We start from the raw sequence: 13,762 nt of genomic DNA on the forward strand, positions 1-13,762 counted from the left end.
AGGTCTATGGTAGGTCTATAGGTATCATATGATACCTCTTCAGTGCCAACAACAAGCAATGTTCACCTGGGGGACCTCCAGCATCTGAAATGTTTCTCCATCCTCGTGGTAAGATGATACACCGTCCCAGACGGTCTGGACCCACTGCAGTTTGCCTGCGGCCACAGCGGATTCACTGAGCAGGACGTCATATCACACACACGTGGACAATAAAAAAGGCTGTGCCTGGTTTCTTGTGGATTACAGCTCGGAATTTAACAATTCAATTCAAGTTGATCCAATAAAAGTGCTAAACCTGTATCCCTGTGTATTTCCTCGCCGACAGCCTCCAATTATCCTCAACACCGGCAGTCCACAGGGCAAACTGAGCCAGTTTTACTCATTTGTATAGAATAGTAGGTACCACAACAAATTATGTCACGACTAGTCTCGTATCCTGATGGGGTAGAATAATAATACATTACAACTGTTGATTTTTCAAGAAAACGTGTTTATGTTATATCCTATTATTTCATAGGAATATTAATAACAGTGCAGAGTGCTGTGTATAAAATATGACAAAAAGAATCATTTTCATCCGCATCATAATTGGAGCTGATTTAAATGTGAAAGAAAATATAACAGTTCCATTCCACTGTGTGACACTTCATGTGGCTTTTTTTGCTCTATAACATCACTTCACAGTGTCACGTTACATAATTTGAACATTCTATGTATCTCCTGCTAATAGTCTAGCTAATTACAGGTCTAATTGCCTTTGGAATTGGAACACTGCACTTTGTGCACATGACAGCAAATTTCTGAATCCTTGAATGCGCTGTCGCTTCTGCTCACCCATTTCAGCAGGTTTCCATAGGAGGAGAAGTTATAGAGAGCAAATGTAAAAGAGTCCAGCCCTGTCCCCGCAGACCCTGTTTAAAATGGTGCATGTCTCCTCCCCTGCCAGAGGAAGAGTATATCTGCACATCTCACAGCGTTGCTTCTGCAGTCAGCCCTGCGCGTCTGAACACACACACACACACACACACACACTGTCCTGTAGACACAGATTTATTCAGCACATCATTCGTCCATCTGGTCCACCCCCCAACCCTGTCTTACACACACACACACACCCATCTCCAAATTCACTGCACAGAATCTGCCACCTGCTCATCCAATTTAGTGCGATAAATTCCCCTGTATCTCTTTCTCCTGTTTCTGCAATGTGTGTGTGTGTGTGTGTTCCTGTCTCTCTTTGCCTGCCTTTCAAAAGAAGTTTTTCTATCACTTTTCAGTCATAAACCCTGCCGTCATGCTCAGCCAACACCCCAACTGTATGCCAATGAAATCAGCATTTACACACTAATGAAAATAATGTGCTACAAATAGATATGTGTACCACACACACACACACACACACACACACACACACACACACACACACACACATATCTATGAGCAGCAGGCAGAAGTTTGAGTTCAGAGTGAGAAGCTGGTTTGATTCCCTGTACCAGGGCTGAGAGGCATGTTAATCAGGGCACAGGGGGTGCCAGCCCGGGCATACAGATATTTCTCCCTTTCTCTCTCTCTCTCTCTCTCTCTCTCGTTCGCTCCCGAGGTCTCGCTGTCTCTCCGTCTGGCTTCTCCACCCTTCATCCACGCTGCACAAAAACATGCACAGGTTTCTTTTCCCTGCTATTCCTCACTATCTTCACCTTTTTTCCTCCTCATTCTGACACACACACTTTCACACAATACCTGTCAGCCTCTGTCACATCAGACAAACACGCAACACTCACTCAACACACACACACACACACACACACACACACACACACACACACACACACACACACACACACACACACTCAGCCTTGCTCTTCTCTCTCCACTTTAATGAGAAAGTTGGGTGAAAAAAAGAATCCCTCTCGTCTCCTACTTTGTAACCGGCGATGTTCAGGGGAGGGGAGCCTGGGATTGGGCGTGTGTGTGGCGGGGCCAGATGAGTGGGGTGGGGGGGGGGGAGGTTACGTGTGAAAAATAGAAAACATGGTAGGAATCGGTGTGGATGTTTACTGAGCCCGTTGCCACGGCGATGAGCACCCAGGGACATATTTAGTCATAACGGAGGCCTGATAAAGCGACTGCAGCTATTTGCTGACAGTAATAACATGTTCAGGCCGGGAGGCAGAGACAGAGCACAGGACAGGGGGTTTATGGGTGGTCAGGGGGAGAGATGGGGAGGGCGTGGTAAGAAAAAAGTGAGAAAGGATGGTGAAGGAAAGCGGGAGGATCCCGAAAGAGTGGAAGGCACGCGCCCTTTACATGACACTTAGCGATGACATATATGTATTCGAGAGCAAAAAAAGAGGCCCTTGAACACAAATAAATGCCGGCCTTGCCCCTCGGGGGCGTGATTAAGACAGAGAGGCCGTCTTGACCCAGGTGACCCCATCAGTGAGCCCCGAATTCTTGCGTTATGGTTGACAGGCTCTTTTGTTTATTTTAGCTGAGCGGAGGTAGTCCCTGCAGAGTCGTATCGACAGCTGAAAACCCACTTTAACCCACTCCATCGTAAAAAAAAAAAACAAAAAAACCCGTCATTTTCTCCGGCTGCATTTCATTAATCATATCTTTCATTTACATAAAAATCGAACCGAAGTTCTGCCCCTTTTACGTTTGATTATATTATTATTCCATTATCTGCACGCGCTGATGTTTTAAATACTCCTTCTTGCTGTGCACTAACAGGTCAAGGCCATAAATCCAAGCATAACAACAAAGTGTGTGTGTGTGTGTGTGTGTGTGTGCGTGTGTGTGTGTGTGTGTGTGTGTGTGTGCGTGTGCGTGTGCGTGTGTGTCATGCTATCCTTCTCCAGAGGCCCACGGCAGCAGAAGACTTCCTCTGTGGCTCCGCTGTTGCGGTTCGCCTGGCAGGGATGCAGTCCAATTTGCGCCCTGACAAAACGAATCCAGGACGAGAAGCTCGGCCGGCCTGGCGTCCACCTCCACAACGACAGCTCTCTCATTACGGCCCGAGTCTCCTGTGCTCCATTACGCCGCACGTCATGCCGCATGTGAAGTGTTTGTTCCCTAAATTACAGGGTAGGCACAGCGCCACTTATTCTCCTATCTGGACTGGCATACGGTCACGGCGATCCGGCACTCAGCCTTCTGCCCGGCTTTGTTGATGAATGGGGAAATGGATTTGTGTTGAGTCACTCGCCGGTGCTCACCTTCCGCAATTCTTCCGCCTCTACTCTGCCGGATGCTTCGCAGAGGAGACTGTAGACGGCGACGTGTTCTACGCAGGGACAATGGAGAGCATCTCGAGCAGCTGCCTCGCTGCCTACTGTCCCTACAACGCATACTGAGGACAGATGGAAAGATCAACAGGGTCTCTCTGCCTCCTTACGCCCCCCGGAGCTTTACCGACATGGTAAAGGGCCCCACTGTGCCATCTTACACCTTCTTCTCTCACCTGCCTTCTAGGTTCCAAGCGGTTCCTTCCCACAAGCCACCATTTCCTCTCACACCGTCCGTCCTCTGAATCATATCACATTACAGAATGCTGTATAACACTGTGCATTTCTCATATGTCCAGAATAATGCTGTGGGTTTTATCGCACACCTTTACAACTTATAATTATAAATAATAGAGATATTAATTTTTTAATCTAATTTGCCTTTGCTTTGCCAGCTGTATTGTCTCCACTGCTGTCACACTTGCCTTTTGCACTCAGCACTTGTGTAGTCTTGTGCTGTTTGTTGTCTGGTGTGCTACACACACACACACACACACACACACACGTATAAACACAAAAAGTGAATGCTGTGTAGAAAACGGCCACTAGTTTAAAAGTGGAACGCTGCCCGGAACCCGCTGTAAACCCAATTGATTAAAACAAGAACGCTGCGCTGTTTATTGACAAAAACCCCAAAGTATATCTCGAGGCGCGCGGCCTTCCGCCGCGGTCGGTGCGAGAAAAGGCCCCGCGTGTTGTTCTCTCATTAACCTCCTCGTTTACGTAAGACTGATATCCAGGCCGGCCTGACGCCGTCCATCCACACCGAACGGGAGCAGCTGAGTGACAGCTGTCACAGGGAACCCGAGACCCGAGACTTCCACCAACAGCTAACAAAATATAAGAAGAGAGAGAACGAGATGAGGCATCGAGGGTAGGGAAAGAAAGGCTGTGAAGGGACGAGACACTTGAATGAAATTCGCATGTGACATAAAATGGAGGGATGGAGACGTGCAGGCCGCAGCCAGAGGTGCGATGGCGCTGCTTCTCTCTCTGGATGAATTTCATTCCTCCGTTCATCCGAAGGATGATGGGAAAAAAAGGATTTGCGTGTCTGGTGTCTTGGTAGTGATCTTGGACGTCACTACGCCCGTTCCAGTTTTGACACTGGGTCTCTGTGCCCTGAACGCATGTTCATTTCCCTTCGCGGCGCCGCGCTGGAGCGCCGCATGGCACGGGAACAGCGAGACGTACGACAGTTGAGGGTCGAAATGGCACTGCTATTTTACTCATTTATGAAATATTATAAGATGGCCTGCAACCCATTCATCATATTGGACATTTTTTGGACTCTGTGGAGTCTGTGTTAGAGCTTCACTATTGTGCAATATTCACAATGAGGACAGTTTCATATTTTAAAAATAATGAATCCATTGAATTAGAGGAACACTTTTGGCTTATGTTTCATCCACATGCCATCAACAAAACGTTGGCAGATGCAGGTAACTGATATTTATTTCAGTAGAGCAGCTGCCACTACTGCTTACCATCCTTGATGGGACATCGGTGGCCTTGCTGATAAGGAAACAGAACTTTGCGGGTTGAAATGATGAAATTACTGAGGTCCCCACACACTGCACCCCACTGCTCACCAAGGGCGATGGGTTAAAAGCAGAGGACACCATGTGCTGTGCTGAAAAGTGTCAAAATGACAAAAACTGTCACTTTCACTTGAAATCTAAATTCTGTAATTGACAATCATATTCAACATGGCCCAATCTGGTGATGCAGAGTATTACGACGATGGCAGAGCCCAAACATATTCCCAGTTAGGTAGGTGGTAGGGAAGGTTGTCACGATGCCTGCAAGTGGATGTAGCCACAACGGTGCCCAAGTTCTCTATCAGCAAATCAAGTTGTTTGGAGTGATATGTGCAGGGTGACCTGGATGTGCACAAAAGAAACAAGAGCCATGTCAGGTGGTTTAATTAAACTGCATTATTCTCAGCACTTATCGTTTCTCATTCCACCCAGAGAATTCCCCACCCCTCCTCGTCATGAAAACGTGCAAAGCATAGCAGTTGCAGTTCCATCACACCAGACTCAACTTCCTGTTTGCACCAAACATTGCGGTTGGTGAACGGTGTTGATGACATCATTTCGCGAATGCCCCCTAAATTTCTATAGGCCGCTCTCCTCCTCGTCCCGCCTCTCTCCTCCTCATTAACATTTAAAGCTACAGACACCGAAACCGAGAGCTGTATAAAAGCAAAAAAGACTCCCAAGTTCATGGATCTCCAAGTGAAGACTCCAAGTGCATGGATGTTCCACACGTTCATCCTTTCACTCCCACTCCCTTCTTTTTCTCTCTCTCTCTCTTTCTGGTTTTGCCTGATTCATGGCATCTACCTCGCGCTATGGCAACAGGACATGGCCACGTCACGCGCATGAGCTCTCAGAGCCCAGGTGTCTCAGGTGCCGAGGTCATGGTCTCATGTGGTTCTTTATAGATGCCGACCTTGCTGACCGTAGACAGGAGCGGAGCACATTCAGCCAAAAGGACACCAACAGAAGGACTCTTCCCATCTTTAAGCCTCATCAATATTTTAGAATTTTTCTTCCCCAATTAAGGAAGGTATCATTTATTTATTTGTTTAACTCTATAAATACCATGACACCAGAAACTGTGACAAATATTCTGCTTGGACACATCACAAGATACCAGCCTTGAGTCGACAGTACCTTGGAATACGGCAAATCAATAGAAAAGTAAAGTTTGTGCAAGGCCGTAACATAAGCTGTGAGATGTTGGCTGGAAAGTGTCTTCTGAGAATAACGGTGCTGCCCCAGGCGGAATCAGAATCCCCAGTAATCCGCAGCTCTGGGGGTGTGAGGAGCACGAGCAATCCAGAACATTCAGCGAGGGGAGCAGGGATGAGCCGCAACATAATGAGACTTCAGCCCAACGATATGAATTGGGGGGCTGCAAAGCTGTCACCGGGGAGCCCAACGTCCCCCGACAGCCAGAAGCCGCAGATACGAAGCCAGCTTTGCTCCGAGCAGCCGGCTGACGACTCGTGGACGCACGGACGCCCCTTCTCCTTTCATTCCACCCTCTGCCACTCACACGCTCCCCGGCGCCGTGCTCCTGCGGTTCCTCTCTGAGTGCCATCTAAATAGCTGTGAAATGTATGGAGATGGCGCGGTATTTAGAGCATCTCTGCTGATAGTGTGGGGGTCTGGCCGAGATGCCGTCTCCATAATTTCACACGACACGATAATTCCCACCTACCACTTCCAGCCCCGTGGTGGCCTAATAATTCGAGAGGAACGTGATTTCAAAGCACGATGAGCCGCACGCCAATACAACATTGGATAACGGTGAGCATTCCTCCAAGCATTCCTTTAAATAGCTCACACGGCATGTCCTTTCACACAAGAACTGGGAGCAGAAATCGTGGTGGAGAAAGTCAGGTGGGTGGAGTGTGTTTGAGTGTGTGTTTGTGACAGAGAGGGACTTCATTGTCACACACTCGGGGGTTTGAGTTAAAAAGGGTTACAGCTAGGAAATCACAGCAACATCCTCTTAGTGGTTAAATTACATGCAAGTGCCAACTCGAATTAAATTACACTTCACTCGGCTTGGGTCCGAGGGATTGTGAGAGATCATATTTATCCCATGATGGGAGCAGCGTCTTCCAGACTAATGGGTGAATAGTCGACAAGAATCCAAACGCTAAAACCTTCAGTTATCAGATTTTATAAAACTTTGGACAACTTGTTTCAGAAGCCATTTAACCTGACTTGATTTCACATCAACTTTCTATTCAATTGAATTGTATAATGAATTTTGATATGCATGAGTCCTGGGACAAGGACAGTAGCAGGAGGAAATGGCCTGGAGTGCCGATATCCGTAGCACGAAAACATACTCCATTCCACATCTTTGTTGGAGTCGGGACAGCTAGCCCATGCAGGATGCTTGTACCCTAGATACCGAGACACAGCTTGAGTGTCGGTGCCAGCGCAGGCCCACTGTAGAGAGAAACTTCACTTTGGCACCCTGGCACCAGGCTTTGCCATCAACATGAGTGGGTGTTGGATGTGGGCGGCACCCGATGCCAGCCATGAACCAACTGGCCTGGGTGAGCACCGGCCCGCTTCCACTGAGCTGCCAGTGTCGCCATGGGAGAAGAAGGTGTTGCCGTAGGAACGTGCCAACAATGCTGACCTCGTGCTCTGCAGCAGTGTGGCAACGGCGTGGCAACACTGCCTGCTCCTGTTCAAGTGTGTCCCTGTTGATGGTTCCATTTCCTCTTTAGCTTTAATCAAAAGCTCCAGAAACTCTGATGTTAAATTAATGAGGCGCTGTGAAAGTGTGCCCACTCACTGGCTCTACTGGCACTGCCTTTAATTAATTATTAACCAACGGGCTGCTAATTATCCCAAATGCAGCGTCCTTTTTCGGTACTGCCACGAGGCGGACAAGTAGAAGAGGGCCACCTCACCTGTCCCCTTCATCTGGGAATCAGAGCTCCTTTTCATCCTCTTATTAAAGCTCTCAAACTTCCACGCGAGCGGCGCCCCGGCAAGCACTGGAACGCTTGGCGAAGGAAATAAAAAAGAATAATGCATCAGGGCGCTGTATGCTAAAGCTCGGATGTGAGCCAGAGCAGAGCAGAGCAGTGTGAGCCACTTCGGTGTCAGCTTACGCAATCGGTCCGCAAAAGCTCCCCTGGAAAGAGACGCCTCAGATCTCCGGGCTGGATGACGTATGGTAGGTCCGTGTTCATGCTGGTGACAGCTCCGCAGCACTGTTGTCACAACTACTAGGCTCATTTGGTGAGGTAACATGAAGAGGAGACTAAGTGAATACTGTCATTTGACAGAGTGAATATAATAAGAGTGAATGCAAATGGGAATGAAGATCAGTGTAATGGAAGAAAAGTGCAATAGTGGCACAAAGAGGGAACGTCTGGGCCTTCTTATAGGGTGTGTCTCAATCCATCAGAGGACATAGTCTTTTATTCAGGAGAAAAGTGGGCAAAGAAAAAAACTCATATGTGACGCATGTGCAACAGGACAATGCGTCACTTATCCTGATAAATATCATCCACGTGTAAGCGCAGCATCGTGGCCTGTATTGGCATGTGCCGTTTCCTGCTCTCCATCGGACACGACACCCTGCTGAAAAGTCGAAATATTACAGAAGCGCGCGATTCCTCACCCTGGTGCAAGCCCGCGGCTCGGTGCCTGTGTGCAGAGAACGGCTCGAGGTTTTTAGATTGGTTGGCACACGTGTCCCTGTGCCACAGACTTGGCTTTTCAATCTATCACGCCGGCCTTGAATAATAACCCCTATGAACCATCCACTCGTCCGCTCTGTCCCTCCGTCCCAGCGTTTCTGCCACCCTGTCCTCCCCTGCTCTCTCCCTGAGGCCGGCCAGCTCTCTTTAGCCACCCAAAATCTGCGGTCCGCCCCCACCTCTTTTTAACACGGCTCCTCTTTCTCTTTGTAGTAATTCATCTGGGCTTTTTGACCAATGAATAAAATAAAATAAAATAAAGAGATCTGCCATGACCATACCATGATCCATACGCCCCATACGCTGAACACAGTGCCTCTCCTCCCCCTCCCGACAGCAGGTCTCTGACCTTGCCTCCTATGCTGGCGAGGAGGGACAGATAGAAATCAAACCTCCCCAGGCCCAAGCATAAATCTCAAATTACCTGCTAATGGGGTACATGCCCCCCCCTTCGCACGACCTGCTTTGTTACTGTGGGTGAAGAGAAGAGTGAGGAACCGGGACCGAGTAAGCTGTATTGGGGTTAACGCGTTCATCAGATCCGATCCTGCATGGGCTGCCATGGCAACAATAAAACACAAACACGCACCAGATATGGAGAGTGCACAAACTCCGCATGGAGAACAATTTTGTGTGGCGGTTTCCCTCCGCCGATATTGCTCAAGCAAAACTTACCTCCCCACGTGGCAAAGCGGTGGTAGTAGCCTAGTGGGTAACACACTCGCCTATGACCCAGAAGACCCAGGTTCAAACCCCACTTCCTACCATTGTGTCCCTGAGCACAAAGCTTAACCCTAAGTTGCTCCAGGGGGACTGTCCCTGTAACTACTGATTGTAAGTCGCTCTGGATAAGGGCGTCTGATAAATGCTGTAAAATGTAATGTAAATGTAAAGCAGCCACTCAGGACTGTAACTGGGGACGGCACTCTTTACGGCATTATAACTCCGCAGGTTGGGAACGTACAGCGCTGCCTATTTCTGTGAAACAGACACCGTTTCATTTCGTTTTTATGTCCTCCGCAGTCGGACCTGGCCGAATTGTTTCATTGCGCTGAGGCCAATGTGTTAGAGCGATCAAGAGCGAGCACGTATTTACAGAGCCTGTCGAGGTGACGCGTCACCGTAACGACCTGTACAGTAAGGTGACACTCTGATTGCACATCTGCTAAATGGCTGAACTGAACTTTTTGGTTCGTCTAGTTGGGACAGTAGCGGCGAGGTAGCCTTTTCAACGCTGCGTTCTTCTAAGCACACAAAGCAACCAGGCCACCCGGCACCCGGGAGAATACGCTCCGAGCCAACACAACAGGCCCATAAAAAGCTGAGTCTGATCGTGACAAAGGTTCGAGCTGCGCTCCCACACAAAGATGTCTGCTCCTCCTCCACTCCAGGCTGGACTCTAATCAAGTGACCTGACCGGGGAACAGTGGGGCGTACTATGAATCCACTTTTTGGAGCGCACACGTCCCCCCCCAACACACATGCACACACCCCAAATCCTCGTGCCCTATAAATAGCAACAGTTCTTCGCTGTCACGTGGGCCTTTATTATTCGCCTGTGGGGCTCTTGTGCTCTTCCATGATGACTGGGCTGCACCTGTCTCCCAGTCTGTCTCCTGGTGCACACGGGCACTCAGGCCAGCCTAAATATAGGCCGACTACCCCCGAAACCCCCTCCCCAATGCCCATGTCCGCACCCCTTTCAACCCTCTCTTGGGTGTAGGTGCTGCGTGGGGTTAAGGTTACACTCTCCTTTCGCCCCCTACCTTTTATAGAGGCACTATGACATTATACTTGCCAGAAATAACAAACCAGGTCCCTCTGGCACCACTCAGCCGCCATCCAGTTCTGGAAAGAGCGGATTTTGCTCCATAATGTTATTACAGACAAGGGCCTTCTGAGCGTCGTAAAATACGTTAGCAGGGTTATTACTGGAGATCAGAAAAATCGGTTGCTGGTGCAGAGTAACTTTTCTTGTGTTTACAGAGACAATCAAATTTAGACAAGAAATCTGACAGGTCGCATTGAGGAATTGTTCTTTTGGGGTCCCCGATCATCGCAATGTGAAATGCTGTGGGCGGCGTGGAGCGGAAGCCGCGCGGCGGGGCTTCCTAAAGCTGCACAAGGCGAGACCGGGTAATTACTAAAATGTCCTCGGGATTGGCGTCCGCATCCCATGACAGGATTGCTTTCTACCTGTAGCTGGAAAGACAATGGGCGCATTGAGGCGGCCTGAGTGAGGTTTCTGTTGGCGCGCCCGCGCCTGTCTCCACGTAATGAGAAGTGTCCATCAGACACGCAACAGGATCCGCCGTGACGGCCCCCTGTTATTGTTGCGGCGGACGCCCCTGTTGCCAGACCCGGAGTCGAGTCCGACCCGAAACCGCGCGGCGATCAACCCCTCTACGCCGCCGCACTTCTCTCCCCGTTCCCCCGTTACCTTGGAAACTGTTAGCCGAGTTGGAAAAGAGCAATTCTATTACGCGGGGAACGTTAGAGTCTCCATACCCTCAGTCAGCAAATAGAGCCGTAAAACACGAGCGGACAGTTATTCTTGGGAGAGCTCGGAGGAAGAGGCGTTGCAGGACGTGCAGAAGAGAAACAGAGTAATGTGAGGGAATGAGAACCACCAATAATAGGAAATTTGACTGCGGATTTACGGGCACGTCTCTGCGGACTGACAGCACGCTCCATCCACCCCTTCGGCTCTGCGCCTTCTTCCTGGCTCCCACCTCACGATTCATCTCGTGCCTCTTGCCCGAAAGCCAGAACGGTCCATCTGCAGGCCCCACCAACTCTCTGCCTCGCACACACCCCACCCACCCGTCCCTGCGTCACTCTCAAGCTGTCGACCTCCTCGCTGGAAGAAGGCAGACAGCCAGCGATGTGAGGTATGAGACGACGCAGAGAATGGCTGGTCAGATTCTCAGCAGGGTCCAATCGAGAGCAAAGATACACCGAACTCCTTTACACCCCGGTGGTAAAACTGGAGGCTCCTCCGCATCATAATCTAGTTACTCCCTCCATACTTCCCCAGGCTAACTTTAGACCTGACAGCGTTAAGGGGGAGATGAAGTCAGTGCTGAAAACATGCTCTGTGAGTCTAAGTAGGACAGAGACCTCAGGACTCGGGTGCTTTCACTCAAAGGTGTCTGTGCGAAGGCTGACAGCTTCTCAGTGTGTGTATGTGTGTGTGTGTGTGTGTGTGTGTGTGTGTGTGTGTTTTTTGAGGCTAAAGAGTGCACGTGAGTGGGAGTTCAGACTGATGGGGGACACACTTGCCATTAAAAAAACAGAGAGGCTGAATCCAACTTGACAGATTAATAGGAAAAAAGACACAAGAGGTGACTCAAACACATATGTTTTCTTACAGAGACCTAAATGTCTGCATAATTTGCCATAATTGTTCATAGAAATTCTGAAACAAATTGTTATGAGCGTGAAAAATATTTGAAAAACCCATTTAAAAATAGATTGTCTATTGATTACTGATGATTATCAATAAAACTTTAAATTGTTTCAGCGAGATGAGTCTTGCGTCACAATGCGTGGAGCCTGCAGCCTTTGAAAAAGACTTTTCTAGAACGCCTCTTCTGAAAGATCCAAATTCCAAATATTGTCATAGCCAGTGCTCAGAAGAGTTATCATATGATTCCTGGAATGTGGCCTACAGAGATTATTCCGCCCTTTTTGGTCTCCAAAAGCAATCATTCCAGACAGAATGCCAGAATGCTTACTGGAAAAACCACAAAGAATTTTATATAATTTTCATACATTATTGCCTTAAATCATATTGATAAAATCACATACAAACTATTAATACTTCACTTCCCTTACAAATATGCATGTCTACTATGTCCCACATAACATGTCCTAAACAGAATCTAGGTATTTAAGGACTACACAAGCAATGATTAAAATGACACCCCCCCATTACCCAGAATACCTTCAGTCAGCAGGCTGTCAAAAAAACCCTCCATCTGTCCCCCTTGCTTATCATCTGATAAAACTGCCTACCTACACACTCTGCTATCACACCAGTGGCTGTGGGTGGGGTGGAGCTGGTTTAAGTCTGTCTCAGCAGGACATCTGGGACCCGCAGCACCCCCCCCCCCCCCCCCCGCCCCAACAAGATTCAGCGGCTGCGATCAATAATCAAGACGTCTGCAAGAGGTCTGAATCCTAACCTGACCTGCCCCCCCCCCCCCCAACATTACCACCATCAGCATTTATTTAACAGAGGGTGGGACGTACCTGCTGGAAACAGTCGTATTGCCCATCTCCCTTCACAGCGTGAGAAGGAAAGGGGAAAAACGTCCATTTCCCTTGTGCGCTGGAGTCGGAGTAGAATACAAATGCAGTGCATTACCCCTGAATCATACTCTGAGTTTGACCTTCCATTTCCTCAGCCTCACTTAGCACCCCCCCCCCCCCCACACACACACACACACACACACACACACAGAGACTAAACTGTGCCTTTTCCAGAGGCGTTAAAAAACAACACATTTCTCACTGTGGGTTCATACTATTCATACTTTCAATGCACTGCATTTGATTATCTTGATCCATCCAGAAATCGCTCTGTTCTGAAGTATATTCGGTTATCCTCAGAAAAGGCCGAATAAGATTAGTACAGTCAAATGCATTTAAATTCCTACTTAGGTCTGTGCGCCGTGGTTCATGCATTACCTGCTAACAAGACTCCGGAGGTTTACAGGTTCCGGGTAAATATTCACAAACCAATTTAATAAAGAAGATTATGCAAAATGTTTGGAATCAGAAGGAATAACCAAGACACCAAATCAAGTGCAACTTGTTAAATAGACCACACAGAGTTGCCGGGCGGCACAGTCCGTCTAGAATAAACTGTTTACCTTTCCAGGCCATTAAAGAGCACTAAGCGATGGGGCTGCACCAAAATCACGCGTTATTATTATCACGCCGACGGGTTGCGCCCCAAATCACGGGCCTTAGCCCAGGTCCATTTAAGGTGTGGCAACACTAGCACGGCTTCCTGCCATTGTGGCAGAGCATGAATGGCACCGGCAGAGGATAAACGTCTCATTGAGAGGCTCTGGCAGGGCCACAGCGGCGTCCCCCGCCCCCCCTTTACTGACAATACCGTGCCGCGCTCCTGCATTATTTAGGCACCGCGAACACAGACGGCCGGCACAGGAGACAACGTGTGTGTGCCGGTGTGTGTGTGTGTGTGTGTGTGTCGCCTTCT

At 48.8% G+C, this 13,762-nt stretch overlaps 1 protein-coding gene across 3 annotated transcripts in view; it reads right to left on the bottom strand.

Annotated features, from left to right (window-relative positions):
* The window catches only part of sema6bb (sema domain, transmembrane domain (TM), and cytoplasmic domain, (semaphorin) 6Bb), an 85,024-nt gene that overhangs the window by 50,773 nt on the left and 20,489 nt on the right, over nt 1-13,762 (bottom strand). The window contains exon 1 of one of the 3 annotated variants that reach the window (XM_029001121.1): nt 835-861. The exons of the other annotated variants lie outside the window; for them this stretch is intronic. The gene's annotated coding sequence lies outside the window, so the exon portion shown is untranslated. Of the gene's footprint in view, nt 1-834; nt 862-13,762 lie in introns of those variants that run through there. 3 annotated transcript variants of the gene reach the window in all.

This window comes from Denticeps clupeoides, chromosome 13 (assembly GCF_900700375.1).
Source record: "Denticeps clupeoides chromosome 13, fDenClu1.1, whole genome shotgun sequence".
NCBI lineage: Eukaryota > Metazoa > Chordata > Actinopteri > Clupeiformes > Denticipitidae > Denticeps > Denticeps clupeoides.